Source organism: Gopherus evgoodei, chromosome 22 (genome assembly GCF_007399415.2).
Source record: "Gopherus evgoodei ecotype Sinaloan lineage chromosome 22, rGopEvg1_v1.p, whole genome shotgun sequence".
Classification (NCBI taxonomy): Eukaryota; Metazoa; Chordata; order Testudines; family Testudinidae; genus Gopherus; species Gopherus evgoodei.
Genome location: NC_044343.1, coordinates 15016588 through 15034149, shown reverse-complemented (window position 1 = coordinate 15034149; position 17562 = coordinate 15016588).

Below are 17562 nucleotides of genomic sequence, written 5' to 3'. Positions count from 1 at the left end.
CCTCCCCCTGATCACGGCCCTCAGTGACATGAGCCAGATCCCTTCCCCCAGAGGCTCCCCCAGGCCATGGCCCCCAGTGACTACGATGGGCTCCCCCCAACCACAGCCCCAAGTGACACAAGCTGGATCCCTCCCCCAATGGGCTCTCCTGACCACGGCCCCCAGTGACACGAACCGAATCCCTCCCCCCAGAAGCTCCCCCGACCCAGTGACTTGACTCAAATCCCTCCCTCTCTCCCTTGCTCCAAGCATGGCCCCCAGTGACACAAGCCAAATCCTGCCCCCCCCCGCTCACAGCCCCCAATGACATGACCCGAATTCCTCCCCTATGGGATTCCCCAGACCACGACCCCCAGTGACACGATCCCTCCATTCCTCCCCTCAACCATGGACCCTTGTGACCTGAGCCAGATCCCTCCCCCAGAGGCTCCCCCAGACCACGACCCCCAGTGACACGATCCCTCCAGCCCTCCCACCAACCATGGACCCTTGTGACCTGAGCCAGATCCCCCCCCAAGAGGCTCCCCCAGACCACGGCCCCCAGTGACCCCCATGGGCTTTCCCCAACCACAGCCCCCAGTGACACAAGCCTGGATCCCTCCCCTCAGGGGCTTCCCCCAGCCATGGCCCCCAGTGAAGCGAACCGAATCCCTGCCCCCATGGGCTCCCCCTGACCCCAGTGACATGACCCGAATCCCTCCCTCTCTCCCTCCCTCCAACCATGGCCCCCAGTGACACAAGCCAAATCCCACCCCCCAACCACGGCCCCCAGTGACATGACCCGAATCCCTCCCCCAGGTCCAGGGGTCTCCCAGTTCATGGCCCCCAGTGACACAAGCCTAATCCCTGTCCCCAGTGACATGAGCTGAATCCCTCCCCCTAGGTCCAGAGGTCTCCCAGTCCATGGCCCCCAGTGACACGAGCCTAATCCCTGTCCCCAGTGACATGAGCTGAATCCTTCCCCCCAGGGGCTCCCCCTGACCATGGCCCCCAGTGACACAAGCCAAATCCCACCCCCCAACCACGGCCCCCAGTGACATGACCCGAATCCCTCCCCCGAGGTCCAGGGGTCTCCCAGTCATTGGCCCCTAGTGACACGAGCCTAATCCCTGTCCCCAGCGACATGAGCTGAATTCCTCTCCCCAGGGCCTCCCCCGACCATGGCCCCCAGTGACACAAGCCAGATCCCTCCCCCTATGGGCTCCCCCGACCATGGATCCAGATCCCTCCCCACACAGTGAGTGTTGCTGAGCCTCCTCTTGGTCGCTCTGCAGGCTTCCCAGGCAGCCTCCCGTCTCCTCCCCTTGGTGTCTGGGTTTAATCTTGCTTTGTTCACTGACACAGACGCACAGCAAAATGACTGTAGCAGAGCCCCTGGGACCCGGGGCCGTGGGCTGTGTCTGGGGACATGCCCGTGTTTTGGCTCCCACAGGCCACAGCACAGGCTGACACAGTGATGCCAGGCAGCCGATCTTGGACTGAGGGCAGACGCTCTGACACTGGCCTCCTCTTTGCAGATCCCTGTGCCTCCTCTGAGCTACCCCCTTGGTGGTGCTACAGGACATCCAGGGCCTGCTACTGCTGTCCTCAGCACCAGCATATCAGTTGCCCCCCGCAGCCTGCACACCAAGTCATGCAAACTTCCCCCAGGCCTGGCCCAGCTCAAAGGCTCTTCCCCGTGACCCCATCCCCTGCACTACTTCAGCCTTGGCCTAGCACCCACGCCAGCCTGTAGTATGGCCCAAACACATGATACTCTCTCACTGAGCCCCCCCCCATACCAGCCCAACACTAACACATCACATGTATCCTCCTCCCCCTCACCCCAGCGTAGGACCTGTCATTCAGCCCCATGCAACCCTCCATACTCATCCCTTCTCCCCACTCCCTCACTGGGCTGAACCCCCTCCACCCCCTGGGCTCCTTGACTCCCCTCGACCCCCTGGGAAATAGAGAGGATTTCAAAGAGAATCCCAGGAGCTGGAAACACTGTTTTCAGGGCAGTGTACTCCCCATGCCCCTCCAACATCCCAGACCCCACTCCTCCTGGTCTGACTGGCACATGGGTCTGGGAGGGCAGAGCTGAGGAATTTAGCAAGGGGGCCCAGAAACATGAAGCCAGAGCTTCCCCTGGGAAACCACTGTCCTGAGTGCATCTTCTCTGGCATCATAGCCCTGCTTCTTGCATTGCTGTTCTGAATCCTGGAGCTGCATTCAGGGTATCACACAGCCAAACCCCAGGGCATGTCTGCAATTACACTCGATGCACTAATTGGGTGCCCTTTAGGTTTCCAAATGCTCTGGAAGCATTTTCTGGGCTAGAAGGACAGAGCGGAGGGAAGAGAGTATCTCCACTCCATAGAGATCCAGAGGGAGCAGCCTCTGTCCGTTCCTAACTCTTGGGAAAGGAATTCTTTGGCAATGTCCTTGTGCGGTATGAGTGTGTGAGCTTGTTAGCTGAACTGTGCACAGGGAGCCAAAGTCAGTGAGATTTTAAGACCTCACTCTCTTAATGCTTGGGAAGGGGGGCCTGGGGTGAACTATCATTTTAAAAATGTAAAAGCCCTTAAGAACACTTGTGTCTCCTCTGTCCTGTCTCTGCTTCTAGCCTCAGAAGGGGACCATCAGGACGGCAGCTTGGCATTCAGGGTTTGCTGCCACAGTCCATCCTCCACCAGGGCAGCAGGGCCCCTCCAGCTGGAAGAGGCTTTCAGGGCAGCAGAGGGAATCAAGGAATCCTTGCCATCATGGGGTTATTATGGCTGGCCAAGTTCATGCTAGGATGTACAACACTTTTGTACATGGAACAAGCCCAGGGCCAATATGAAGGGGACTTTCAGACAGACAGATTTGCAGGCTATGAGGAAAGACAGCCAGCAAATAGAGTGAGAAGAAGAGGCCAAGACACTTTACGAGGGTACGTTTAATGTTCATTTATTTTTTATGGTACAGAACTTGGGTTATTAATGTAGCACAGAGTCTGAAGACCAGACCTGCTTTTAAAACTGCCTTTTCTGTATAATGTATGAGGTCAGCAAAAATTCTGCCCTGCAGCCTTTTCCAAAGCTCCCCTTAGGAGAACAAGCTGATTCTTGGGGGAATTCAGTGTCTGAGGGCACAAAGAGGGCTCCGTGTGTTACCCAGTCTAGCACCTGCTGCAAACCTGAGCAGGGCACAGGAATCAGACGAGGAGAAGTGATTACTCAGCTGCACTCCCTTGGGTCAGAGTGTCCCAGCAGCAGGGTATGGAGCTTTTCACGTCCAGCTCTCCAATGCCAGTCCAGACTTGGGGCTGTGTTGTCTGCAAGATCTTATCATCTGGTGGCTGCTCTGGTCTGGTGGCCTTGTGCAGCCCGTTGGTGGTTCTCAGTGGACAGGGACTCACATCACAAAGTTCATCATGGTCATGGGCTCTTATTGGCAGGTTCATCTAAGAATCAAATGGGCTTGAAAACTGAACCCCATGGCAGCCAGAGTGTGTGGCGCCAAGTGAGGGTTGGGGCAAAGTGGCAGGCCACTGTATGGGGAGCTGGTACTGCTGTCCATGCTGTAGCTGAGTTGTCAGCCTGGCACCTCCTACCATCACTACATGGACTACAGTGTATTTTGAGTCTGCCTGTCTGGGAAAGCTTTCCTGTGTCAATGTGCAGAACTGGAGCAGCCTCCAGGCCATTCCAAAAGTAATGTCCCCTCCACTCTTGCCTGGGAAGGCTTCTCTCATGAGTTCACTTTTTCTGAATGCAGATCCTTCGTCACAGACATGGTTGCACAAGCAGCACCTGACTTGGAGAGAGCTGGAGCACAAAGGCTAGCAATGGCAGCTGAGGACCAACAGCCAAGGGTGGGCCCTGCGGTTGGCTGTACTCATTCCTAGAGTTTAGACTTCCATGGTCACTTGCTTGTGCTGCTCTCTGATTCTGAAAAGATGGACAGCAGCTATGGCGCTGCATTTGGAGTGGGTTCATTTTTTAAAAGTAAGCCACCAAAGGCAGCCCTGAGTTGCTCATTGCCACAGAAGGGCAGGAGTGCTCTCTTTCTCTAGAAACACTCACACATTCAGACAATTTCCAGTGCGTCCTTCAGATAACTTGTTAACACTGCTGCTGATCACCGACAAGGGAGCTGGGTGAAGGGAGAGCATGCAGGGCCTTGTTTGAAAAGGAGAAAGATAGCATGGAGTCCTGGGCCAAAGTCCCTCAAAAACTCAGAAGTGGATTCCCAGGGCTATACATGAAGGATCACTGAGCCCAGGGTGATGGCTGGGTTTGCTGACACACTAACTGCAGCATTACCATCTAACTCAGCATCTCATGGAGTGCTGTGTTGTACCTGACAGAAAGGAGACAACATGCTGTAGTGAGACAAGTTTTTATTTTGCCTTCATCCCGTGACCTCTGGGGACTTTACTAACATTCACCTGCCTTGCTGCACCCTGGGAGGGAAGGCATGTGTTATTATTGATTGTTTTAGGACAAAATGTTCAGAAGCACCTTGGTGATTTAGGAGCCAAGGGCCCATTTTCAAAAGTGACTTAGGAGCCTGAATCCCACTGACTTACAATGAGACTTCAGCTCCTTCCTGCTTAAGTGACTTTTGAAAATGGAACTTAGACTCCAAGTCACCTGGAGGCTTTGCAAAATGTATTGGAGGGCTCTCTGTCATGATAGCTAGCAAACATCAAAATAAATACATTTATGCCTGTTTTTCAGTGGTTTGAACTATTGAGGTCACAGTGAGTTTATGGTAGCATCAGGGACAGAGCTGAGGGTTGTTGGCTCCCAGTCCATTTCTGGGAGCACTGGACCACACAACCATCTCTATGAGTGTCTATTCCATTTTACTTAGTAATCTTTGAAGCCCTTTCTGTAGTATGAGAGAGGGCCTGGTTGAGGTAAATGCCAGCTCTGTTTAGAAAAGCCTGTGGAACTGCAAATTAAGGCACTCAGACTGGGGAATCATTATTTCTTGGGTTTCAGGCAAAATGATGCAGCATAGAAAGGTGTAAATAGCATTTTGGCAAACCAGAAAACATGTGGAACTTCTTCCCAAAGGCAGTTTCCAAGCTCTGCATCCAGTGACCCAAATCAAGTGTCTTGTTCCAGAGTCCCGGCTTCTCCTTCAGAATGTCCAACCTTCTGACAGATACAAGTCTTTAAGGTCATTTGTCTTTGCCAGTTTCATCAGAAGCATAGCTCCAAAACTGTCTGAGATCAAAAATGGACTAGAAAGCATCGCCTCACTGGGTCTGGCAAATGGTTAGCGGAACCACTGTATGGGATTACATAGCTAAAGTAGGACCATCTATTCCAGAGTCCCATCTCCTACAATGGTCTCTTCCAGATTCTTCATAAGAAAGTGTCACTCCCAACACCTTCATTCTGTATAGACAAATGCGCAACACTACAGCATGGGGGGAAATCTCTTCCTGACTTAGCTTTTGACCAATATATACTCTGAAGCATCAGGATTGATAACTGTTGCCATTTCTAACTGCAGATGCTATTTTTATTCAGAAGAATCAAATCTAGTTCTGAGTCATACTGATAACATAAGAACATAAGAATGGCCATACTGGGTCAGACCAATGGTCCATCCAGCCCAGTATCCTATCTCCTGACAGTGGCCAATGCCAGGTGATTCAGAGGGAGTGAAGAGAACAGGCAATTATCCAGTGATCCATCCCCTGTCATCCACTCCCAGCTTCTGGAAAACAGAGGCTAGGGACACCCAGAGGATGGGGTTGCATCCCTGACCATCTTGGCTAATAGCCTTTGACAGACCTATCCGCCATGAATTTATCTAGTCCTTTTTTCAATTCAGTTACTGTTTTGGCCTTCACAACATCCCCTGGGAACAAATTCCACAGGTTGAGTGCATTGTGTGAAGAAATACTTTGGTTTGTTTTAAACCCGCTGCTTATTAATTTAATCTCATGATCCCTGATTCTTGCATTATGTGAAGGAGCAAATAACACTTCCTTAGTCACTTTCTCCACATCGTTCACAATTTTATAGACCTCTATTATATCCCTCCCTCAGACATCTCTTTTCCAAGCTGAAAAGTCAGTCTTTTTAATCTCTCCTCATACCCTTGTCTATGTCTTTTCCAATTCTAACATAGCTTTTTTGACATGGGGTGAGAAGAACTGCACTCAGTATACAAGGTGTGGGCATACCATGAATTTATATAGAGGCAATATGATATTTTCAGTCTTATTGTCTATCCCTTTCCTAATGGTTCCCAACATTCTGTTCACTTTTTGACTGCCGCTGCACACTGAGTGGATGTTTTCAGAGAACTATTCACAATGGCTCCAAGATCTCTTTCTTGAGTGGTAACAGCTAATTTAGACCCTGTCATTGTATATGTCTAGCTGGGATTAGGTTTTCCAGTGTGCATCACTGTGCATTTGTCAACATTTCATTTGCCATTTTGTTGCCCAGTCGCCCAGTTTAGTGAGATCCCTTTGCAGCTCTTTGCAGTGTAAGGGCTGGTCTTCACCCAAACCTGCACCAAAACAATGAAATGAATGAATGAAAAGTTATTTAGTTTAGTTATTTTGGTGCAAGAGGGCCTGCAGACCAGCCCTTAGAGCAAGGGGACAGACATTTGAGGGTCTTCAAGTGCTTTTTATGGGGTAGGATAAAATAGGGCATGTGACTAGCCTCTTCTATACCATTACTCTCATTTGTTCTTGAGGGGAATGATCACATCCCTCGATCTGCTGGCAATGCCCCTACTTATACAATCCAAAATGCTGTTAGCCTTCTTGGCAACAAGGGCACACTGTTGACTCATATCCAGCTTCTTGTCCACTGTAACCCCTAGATCCTTTCATGCAGAACTGCTGCCTAGCCACTCGGTCCCTAATTTGTAGCAGTGCATGGGATTCTTCCATCCTAAATGCAGGACTCAGCATTTGTCCTTGTTGAACCTCATCAGATTTCTTTTGGCCCAATCATCTAATTTGTCTAGGTCCCTCTGTATCCTATCTCTACCCTCCAGTGTATCTACCACTCCTCCCAGTTTAGTGTCATCTGCAACCTTGCTGAGGGTGCAGTCCACGCCATCCAGATCAGGGGTCGGCTACCTTTCGGAAGTGCTGTGCCGAGTCTTCATTTATTCACTCATTCATTCATTTATTAAGGTTTTGCATGCCAGTCATACATTTTAACATTTTTAGAATGTCTCTTTCTATAAGTCTATAATATATAACTAAACTATTATTGTATGTAAAGTAAACAAGGTTTTTAAAATGTTTAAGAAGCTTCATTTAAACTAAATTAAAATGCAGAGCCCCCCAGACCAGGACCCGAGCCATGTGAGTGCTACTGAAAATCAGCTCACGTGCCACCTTCAGCACCCATGCCATAGGTTGCCTACCCCTGCTCCAGATCATTAGTGAATCATTATAGTCCCTATAACACAATAAAGTGTGCAGGCCCATTCTGTTTACCCTTTCCTGTTATGGAAGTCACCTGCCCAGGGCTGGTTGGAAAATGGAGAAAATGCAGAAAATTTTGTTTCTTTTGTTTTTTTTTCAAAAATTTTAATACCAAAAACTTTGGTTGAAAAATTAAATATTTTGAGTCAGCTATGGTGCATCATGGGAGATGTAGTCCTCCTGTGGAGCCCAACCCATTAAGGAGTGCGGGGACAAGAGGAAACTGACTTTCAATCCCCATGAGACACTAAAGCAACATCTCTAGAATAAAATATTTTGTTTTTCATCCAAAAATATTTCAGTTTTCAGGCCTTTAGTTTTTTTATGAAAATTCAGAATTTCCCATGGAAAGCTGATACTTGCCAGAAAAAAAACAACATTTTTTTGTCAGGAAACAATTCATCAATTGAAAAATTTTGACCAGTGCTGGTCCTGCACCATTAGAGCACTCTAACCATTTTGCTTGTATGAATTTTATAAACAATATTTTCCCTTTTTACATTATATTTCACACCTTCCATCCTGAAGGATCGCAAAGCATTTTGTAAAGTTAACACATTGTTCGCAGGGTTCACTTCATCCATCATGGAAATGCTGCTACCTCTGCGATGGAACACAACAAAGGTAACAGTACACAGTGACAGTACAGGACACAAAGTGAAGCAGCATACCTTATCCCAGGGAGTTTAGGGAAACAGAATGTCCTTACTTTTATCCTGGATTGGCAGGGAGAGGGACTAGATAACTTAATAGCTCTTCTCCATCTCTGACTTTTCTGAGTTGGAATTTGTGCATGATACAGGGATTCTACCCCAATTCCTCAGAAAAGTGCCCTGGGATTGTTAATGACCCCAGGATTGCAGCTCAGTGGAAGAACAGTACAGTACCTCCCATGCAGCACAGTGGCTTCAGCAACATGCTGGAATGTTAACTGCAGGTGGGACTTCTGAAAGGTCTGGAAGGTGCCCAACACTCATTAGCTTTTTAGGTTCCTATCTCCCATGGGCTCTTTCAGAAATCCCACCGTACATGGTCATGCACAGGGAAGAGCTCTGCCTACTGGCTCCCCAGCTCTACTTCCTGCAGCCCAATGACTTCCCCTTGGAGGTCTCCCATAAAAGCCCTGACGCAGCCCAGTACATTTTAGCGTGCATGCTGTGATGCGGATTACACATCACAAGGTCATGTGGCTGCTGTCTCGGTTCCTGATCTGCTCTCCCTTAGTACCAAGTCACTTTGGTGTGTGCACTCAGGAACTAGGTGCCAGTACAAATACACAGGACTCTTCTGTGTCATAGGATTTAATGCAAGACGCGTCTCTTTTATTATTCCCCCTCTGAGCCATACTAGTGCTCAATGCCCAGCTCTATAGTCAACAGGGAATAGCTAAAAACAACTGAATCTAGAGTAGCTACATGAGAGAAGTCAGGGTGACTAGGGAATAGGGGGCATGGCTGCAGAAATGCAGGAAGGGAGACGACTTATATTTCTCCTGGCAATGCAATATCGTGCGCTGTGCCCCCTCACGACTCTGCTTCACAAAGTTCCTCTCGCACAAGGAAAGGCTCAGCATAATAAATGAGCCTCTGATTCACAAATTACTTTGCAATACTAGCTAATAAAGCAAAGTGGCACAATCTGTCATAAAATTCATTACAGTAGAAGACAATTTAATATGACTAACTCCTTCAGGAACAGCACTTGACAAATCCATTTGTGATGCAGGATCTTAAAAGGATTATTGCGTTAATGAACCATTTAATGGTTTTCAACAGCAAGAATGGGCTTAACAAGAGGGGAAGAAAGGGTCATTAGAGCGTCTGCAGCCCAGCTGAGCCCTACACTGGAAATGCTCTTTCCTGTGAGCTAATGGCTGCTTATTTTCACCTACCAGAATGAAGGATCGACTACTGCCTTAATTCAAGAACTACTGAATATGCCATCAGGGCCTGCAATCAGTGACACCAGACGAAGGGAAGGGGCCATTTGGGAAGAAAAAACATTTCTCAGAGCTCTGGATTTATTCTGAGGGAAGAGGGAAGAAGGGTTCTTTACAGAAGGGTGCCACAATGCCAAGGAAGCCGATGGAGAGAACCAGTCTGGGGGCACTGGCAAAGCTGGCCTGTTCAGGTGACACTCAGAGACAGGCAGCACACAGCCATGCACGAGGGTCAGGGTGTGCCTAACTCCGAGCAGCGCAGGCTGGAGCCCATCTGGCGAGTGCATAAACTGCTGCCCTACCCAATTTCTATTGGCACCTTCTAAGTCACCGCAGAAGGGCGGGAATGGGAGTGACGGGACTGCAAAGTGAAAGTGTAGCTGCCAGGCCTCCTGACCTCGATTCTGCCCCAGACCCAGCACCGCTCCGACATACTGTGGAGGGGCAGCCAAAGGGAGATGGTTGCAGCTCTTTGATGTAGGGCTGCTTGGCCCCCGCACAAGGCACAACAGGAGGGGTCGTGGTGCTAGCAAAGCCGTGGGCATAGCGGGGTTCAGCTCCATCATGCCACCAGCTCACCCCGGTGCATTCCAAGTTCTCCCAGTACCCTTCTTACACCACTGTGAGTGGCTGGTATGAGACATGCTTATGCCATCTTTGCCAGCTCCATACCAGTGGCTTTCTGGCCAGTTCAAGGCCCATGTGCACATAACATGCAAACAGCACAAAGTGGCCTTAGCAGAGCCAAGAATCTGGGTCCTTGAGCTTGAGAAAAATCCTTGTGCACAAAGGCAACGTGATTGGTTAGGATTCCTACTCTTCCAGTGGAAGCCAAAGTGCATTCTTACTATTTCCTGCCCATGGCTACATACGAGGGAGGCAGGGATGCAATCTGGGCAGTTTAAAGGAATCTGGGCTGTTGTAAAATGGGAAACACTGTCCTCTGTGCGCCTTTAGGTCCTGTTCCCATCTCCCTCACTTCCCCTCCGTGCACCATGGTCCTATTCAGAAAACAAGGATAACACTATTTCCCTGCATCTCGGATGTGGTCAGAGACTTGTTCAATGCAGGTAAAACCCAGTGAGAGGAACAGACTAGCACTATCACTATTTAACTTGTCGGTCTCAAAATGTGATTGCAAATGGGGAATGTTGGGTGTGTTCTCAATGGGGTCCAGCAGGGATTGTTTTTGGACATCTGCTATTTAACATTTTTATTAATGACCTGGAAGAAAACATAAAATCATCGCTGGTAAAGTCTGCAGATGGCACAAAAACTGGGGGAGTGGTAAATACTGAAGAGGACAGGTTTCTGATACAGAGCGATATGGATCATTTGGTAAACTGGGTGCAAGCAATCACTATATATTTTAATAAAGTTAAAAATAAATGTATACATTTGGGAGCAAAGAATGTCGGTCATACTTACACAACAGGGGACTCTGTGCTGGGAAGCAGACACTCTGGAAGAGATTTGGGGGTTGTGGTGGCTAATCAGCTGAACATGAGCTCCCACTGCAACACTGTGCCCAAAAGGGCGAATGTGAGCCTTGGATGCATGTACAGGGACATCTCAAATAAGAGTAGAGAGATTATTTAACCTCTGTATTTGGCACTGGTGTGACTGCTGTGCCCAGTTCTGGTGCCTGCAATGCAAGAAGGATGTTGATAAATTGGAGAAGGTTGAGAGAAGAGCCACAAGAATGCTTAAAAGATTAGAAAACCTGCATTACAGTGATAGACTCACGGAGCTCTAAGGGTTGAGGGTGACTTGATTACAATCTATAAGTATCTACATGGGGAACAAATATTTGATAATGGGCTCCTCAGTCTAGCAGAAAAGGTGTAACTTGATCCAGTGGCTGGAGCTGAAGCTAGACAAATTCAGACTGCAAATAAGGTGTAAAGTTCTAACAGTGAGAGTAATTAACCATTTGGGACAATTTACCGAAGTTCATTGTTGATTCTCCATCACTTACAATATTTAAATCACGAACGGCTGGGGTTTTCTCTAGTTCAAACAGGAATTGTTTGGGGGAAGTTCTCTGGCCTGTGCTATACAGGTCAGAGAGATGATCACAATGGTCCCTTCTGGCCTTGGAATCTATTAAACTGGATGAACAGCAGCAAATGCCTCTTGCAGTTACCTACTGCTCACTCCTCCCAGTAGCCAGTGTTTACTACTAACCCTCCTCAATGGCTTGCTGCCTGACGGAGGCCAGCATAGAAGCATTGGTATCCCACCTGAGCAAGACTCATGACTCACTGGGCCCAAATGACAGTTACTGTTATATGTACGCAGGCACTTTGTATTTATTTGAAACACGCATACTTGCTTGCATCAGAGTCCCGACACAGAAACAGGAATCCAAGCTTCTTTTCAAGCAAAGGGCTGCAAGAGAGGGTCAAAAGTTTGATGATTCTTGGGCTGATCTTGCTCCATTGAAGTCAAGGGCAGAAGTTCCATTATCTTCATTCAAACACGGACCAAACCTTAATCCACAGGAGAGTTCCATCAGCTCACATACGTCATGTTACCAACTCTGGTGATTTTATCATGAGTCTTGTGAGATTCAGCATTTCTCTTAAAGCACCAGCCCCTGGAGTCTTGTGCAAACAGCAGAATCTTGAGCTTTCATTTTTTTTTAATTATTGAAATGGTTGTAGAGAAAAGCTTGAAAACATGACCCCCAAAGAGTCAAAAGACAGAATGCAAAATAAAAAGCACCTTCCATGTATTATTTCTTAAAAAATCTCATCATTTTAAAACTAATCTTATGATTTTGGGGGCCTGACTCCTGATTTTTGCATGTGGGGGTTGGCCAGGCTTCCTGTAGCACCTTGGGATGTGGTGTGGCATGAGGGTCAAACAAGAGTTATGTTAATCACCTGGAAAGTGAAACCCTGCAGTGTCGGATGAGACCTGACAGAGTGCAGTCACATCAGCGCAAATAAGGAACAAGACTCCAGAATTTGTTTGGAACTGTTGCCTGGCTGTGATGGAGGGCTCACAGTTCCCCAGACATCCTTTATTCTTTTATAATGAGCTACCTCAATGTGTGTCAATGTACTTGGGCTTCCCTGTGACCCTCCAGGCAGAACTCAATCTGTGCCTTGCACATTTTCTCTCACCACAATCAACAAGACAAGTCCTGGTAGGGAAGAGCGTGGCCAAAGCTTTCCCCTCATCCCCCACCTGCATTCCTGCATGGCTCCGCTGTCTCAGTGCACCAGGGTTTATTAAACCAGGACTCTGCAGTGAAGACACATCAGCTGTGGAATTGGTGCATTAAAGATTCAGTCTGAGCAGTTTTCAGTGTGGTCAGAATGTGTCGAAAGCCCCTTGTAAGCCACAAGAAGGAAGCTTACAAGAAGTTGAAACTTGTACAGATGACTAGGGAAGAGTATAACAATATTGCTCAAGAATGCAGGGGTGTAATCAGGAAGGCCAAAGCACAACTAGAGTTGCAGCTAGCAAGGGATGTGAACAGTAACAAGAAGGGTTTCTGCAGGTATGTTAGCAACAAGAAAAAGGTCAGGGAAAGTGTGGGATTTTTAATGAATGGGGGAGGCAACATAGTGACAGATGATATGAAAAAAGCTGAAGTACTCAATGCTTTTTTTGCCTCGGTCTTCACAGACAAGGTCAGCTCCCACACTACTGTCCTGCGCAACACAGTGTGGGGAGGAGGTGAGCAGCCCTCAGTGGTGAGAGAACAGGTTAAGAACTATTTAGAAAAAGGGGACATGCACAAGTCCATGGTTCCGGATCTAATGCATCCGAAAGTGCCGAGGGAATTGGCTGATGTGATTGCAGAGCCACTGGCCATTATCTTTGAAGAGTCATGGTGATCGGGGGAGGTCCCAGACGATTGGAAAAAGGCAAATATAGTGCCCATCTTTAAAAAAGGGAAGAAGGAGAACCCAAGGAACTACAGACCAGTCAGCCTTACCTTAGTCCCTAGAAAAATCATGGAGCAGGTCCTCAGGGAAACCATTTTGAAGAGCTTGAAGGAGAGGAAGGTGATCAAGAACAGTCAACATGGATTCACCAAGGGCAAGTCATGCCTGACCACCCTGATTGCCTTCTGTGATGAAATAACTGGATCTGTGGATATGGGGAAAGCAGTGCATGTGATATATCTTGACTTTAGCAAAGCTTTTGACACGGTCTCCCACAGTATTCTTGTCAGCTAGTTAAAAAAGTATAGATTGGATGATGGACTATAAGGTGGATAGAAAGCTGGCTAGATTGTCGGGCTCAATGGGTAGTGACCAACGGCTCGATGCTTAGTTGGCAGCCGGTATCAAGCGGAGTGCCCCAAGGATCGGTTCTAGGGCCATTTTTGTTCAACATCTTTTATTAATGATCTGGATGATGGGATGGATTGCACCCTCAGCAAGTTCGCAGATGACACTAAGCTGGGGGTAGAGGTAGATACACTGGAGGGTAGGGACAGGGTCCAGAGTGACCTAGACAAATTGGAGGATTGAGCCAAAAGAAATCTGATGAGGTTCAACAAGGACAAGTGCTGAGTCCTTCACTTAGGACGGAAGAATCCCATGCACTGCTATAGGCTGGGGACCGACTGGCTAAGCAGCAGTTCTACAGAAAAGGACCTGGGGTTACAGTGGATGAGAAGCTGGATATGAGTCAGCAGTTTGTCCTTGTTGCCAAGAAGACCAACGGCATAGTGGGCTGCATTAGTAGGAGCATTGCCAGCAGATCGAGGGAAGTGATTATTCCCCTCTATTCGGCACTGGTGAAGCCACACCTGCAGTATTGTGTCCAGTTTTGGGCCCCCCGCTACAGAAGGGATGTGGACAAATTGGAAAGAGTCCAGCAGAGGGCAATGAAAATGATTAGGGGGCTGGAGTCACATGACTTACAAGGAGAGGCTGAGGGAACTGGGGTTATTTAGTCTGCAGAAGAGAAGAGTGAAGGGGGATTTGATAGCAGCCTTCTACTACCTGAAGGGGGTTCCAAATGGGATGGAGCTCGGCTGTTCTCAGTGGTGACAGGTTTCAGAGTAGCAACCGTGTTAGTCTGTATCTGCAAAAAGAACAGGAGTACTTGTGGCACCTTAGAGACTAACAAATTTATTTCAGCATGAGCTTTCGTGGACATCATGCCAAAAGGACTAAAGGTAAAAAATCCATTACAATCTACATATCACACAGACTATGCTGACAGATCATGCCACACATTCAATTGATTAGACTCTTCCTGTTGGTATGCATACTTCCACCTTTTCATGTTCTCTGTATGTATAAATATCTCCTGTCTGTGTGTTCCATTCTATGCATCCGAAGAAGTGAGCTGTAGCTCACGAAAGCTTATGCTGAAATAAATTTGTTAGTCTCTAAGGTGCCACAAGTACTCCTGTTTTTTTCTCAGTGGTGACAGGTGACAGAAAAAGGAACAATGGTCTCAACTTGCAGTAGGGGAGGGCTAGGTTGGATATTAGGAAACATCATTTCACTAGGAGGGTGGTGAAGCACTGGAATGGGTTACTTAGGGAGGTGGTGGAATCTCCTTCCTTAGAGGTTTTTAAGGCCCAGCTTGACAAAGGCCTGGCTGGGATGATTTAGTTGGGAACTGGTCCTGCTTTGAGCAGGGGGTTGGACTAGATGACCTCCTGAGATCCATTCCAATCCTAATCTTCTATGATTCTATGATTCCATGATTCTTTAACAGATCAAGGCAGCTCCCTGGCTAGTGTACTCCTCACATGTGACCCCTGTTGTAAAGACTGAGATCAAAGTATTACCAACAATGGCAGGAACAAAAGTGAGGGCAACAAATGGAGGCTTTTAACTTTGTGCTCTTATTTCCCCAACCTTTCTTTAGTGCATTGGTTTTAGCCCATGAAAGCTTGTGCTCAAATAAATTTGTTAGTCTCTAAGGTGCCACAAGTACTCCTCGTTCGTTGTGTAGACACTTGATCTTGGACCTCTGAGTTAAACTGGTCTGTCTTGTCACCAGCAGCAAATGCAGAAGGCAAGATTTTGCATGGCAGACCTTTATCTGGAATGGTCTTTAGTAGGTTATGGGGGTTTTATTCAAACGTTTTAAGAACTGGTTTTGAAGTTTTGATTTGTTTCAGAGGTTTAAGAAAAAACATATGGAAGAGTTGGTGGTACTACTTTCCAGATGATGCTCTTGTGAAATTCCTGGAAATACGTTACATTTTTAGTCTGTTTTCAAAGAAAAGTCCTCCTTTTGGTTGGTTCCTTTGCTGATATATGGGTTTTTAACATAATTTTGCCTAAATCAAATTTGACTTTACTAACCCTTAATTGAAAAAGATCCATAAATGTACAAATACCTGAACTGAAAGGAAGCAAGCAGATTAACTGGCAAAGAGAGCTAAAGGTTTTATAGAAACTCACTGCTAAAAAAAGCTGCAACATTAGTGTGTTTGAACTGCACACTAAGCAAAGGACTCTGAATCCAAAAGCGAGTAAGGATTTTTAAAAAGATTTTTCTCTGCATTTTTCCTCATTCCTTTTATGATATTAAAAATATTTTCCCATTTTTTAAAAATTATTTCACTTGCTCTCTTTAATCTTGATTTGCTGTTCAGCTTGCTTGACTTTCCGAGACAGTCTTGACTTTCCGAGACAGTGTCTGTAATAATGAGATATGAAAAAAGTATTAAGCAGGGGGGCTCATTGTGGTGAGGATATAGTGATTAATCCTGCAAACACTTACTGTAATCCCACTGAGAAAGACAGGACTACTCATAGGAGAAGAGGTGGTGTTCTTGGTGACTTATTACTGTTTACTTTATCGGTTTGTTCTAAAACCTCTTCTATTGACACCTCCATGTGGGACAGGACTTCCAATTTGTCATCCAAAAAGGATAGCTCTGAGTAGGGATCTCCCCCACATCCTCTGCAGTGAAGACCAAGGCAAAAAATTCATTTAGCTTTTCTGCAATGGCCTTGTCTTCCTTGAGTGCTCCTTTAATACCTTCATTGTCTAGTGGCCCCACTGCCTCTTTGGCAGGCTTCCTGCCTCCAATGTACTTCCAATGTAGTCTAGTTGGAATCAGAACTACCAAAGTCAGACGCAAAGTATGTCTAATTGTCTTGATTTCCCACCCCCTGTTGAATAGTTAGGGAGTACAATCTGGATATAACTCATCACAGGATCCTTGATAGTCAGGATTATCTGAGAGCCTGACTGCTGTTAGGGACTTTTGATGGGTTGTTTTTTTACTGCTACATCTGCATATGTAATCTGAATAGTTCCAGGGTAGCTGTTAGAACTCGTTTTTCTTGAGGTAGAGGTCTAGCTGCTGGAAGGGAATCTGACGTTGCTGAAATCTAAATCTCTTAACCACATCTCTAAAACTTTTCAGCACAATCTTACTCAAACGCTCTCAAGAGCAGCAGTCAGCCACATTTTGGTGGTTCTCATTTTAGTCTTTTGGTTTATGAAGCCTTATTGGTAGCCACCAAACTAGAAGAGTTTACAGGTCCAATTCTTCTATCACAGGGGTTGCAACCTTTCAGAAGTGCTGTGCCAAGTCTTCATTTATTCACTCTTAAGTTAAAGTTTCGCGTCCTAGTAACACATTTTAACGTTTTTAGAAGGTCTCTTTCTATACGACTTTATTATATAACTTAACTATTGTTGTATGTACAGTAAACAAGGTTTTTAAAATGTTTAAGAAGCTTCATTTAAAATTAAATTAAAATGCTGATCTTACACCGCCAGCCTGCTCAGCTCGCTGCCATCCTGGGGTTCTGTTCACCTAGGCTGGCAACAGGCTGAGCGGGGCCTGTGGCCGGGGTGCCGGCTGGCAAGGGGCTGGCAGCTGGGACCCCAGACTGGGGGAGGCGGTTCAGGGCAGAAGGCTGGGTTTGGGGGAGGTGTAGGGCAGAAGGCTGGGTGTGAGGGGGGGTGCAGGGCAGAAGGCTGGATGTGTGTGGGGGTTCAAGGGTCAGGGCAGAGGGCTGGGGTGTGTGGGGGGTGCAGGGCAGAAGGCTGGGTGTGTGTTGGGGTGGGGGAGTTCAGGGCAGAGGGCTGAGGGTATGGGGGCTGCACAGCAGAAGGCTGTGGGGGGGTGTTCAGGGCAGAGAGCTGGGAGTATGGGGGGTGCAGGGCAGAAGACTGGTGTGGGGGGAGTTGTAGAGTCAGGACAGAGGGCTGGGGCTGTGGGGGGGTTCAG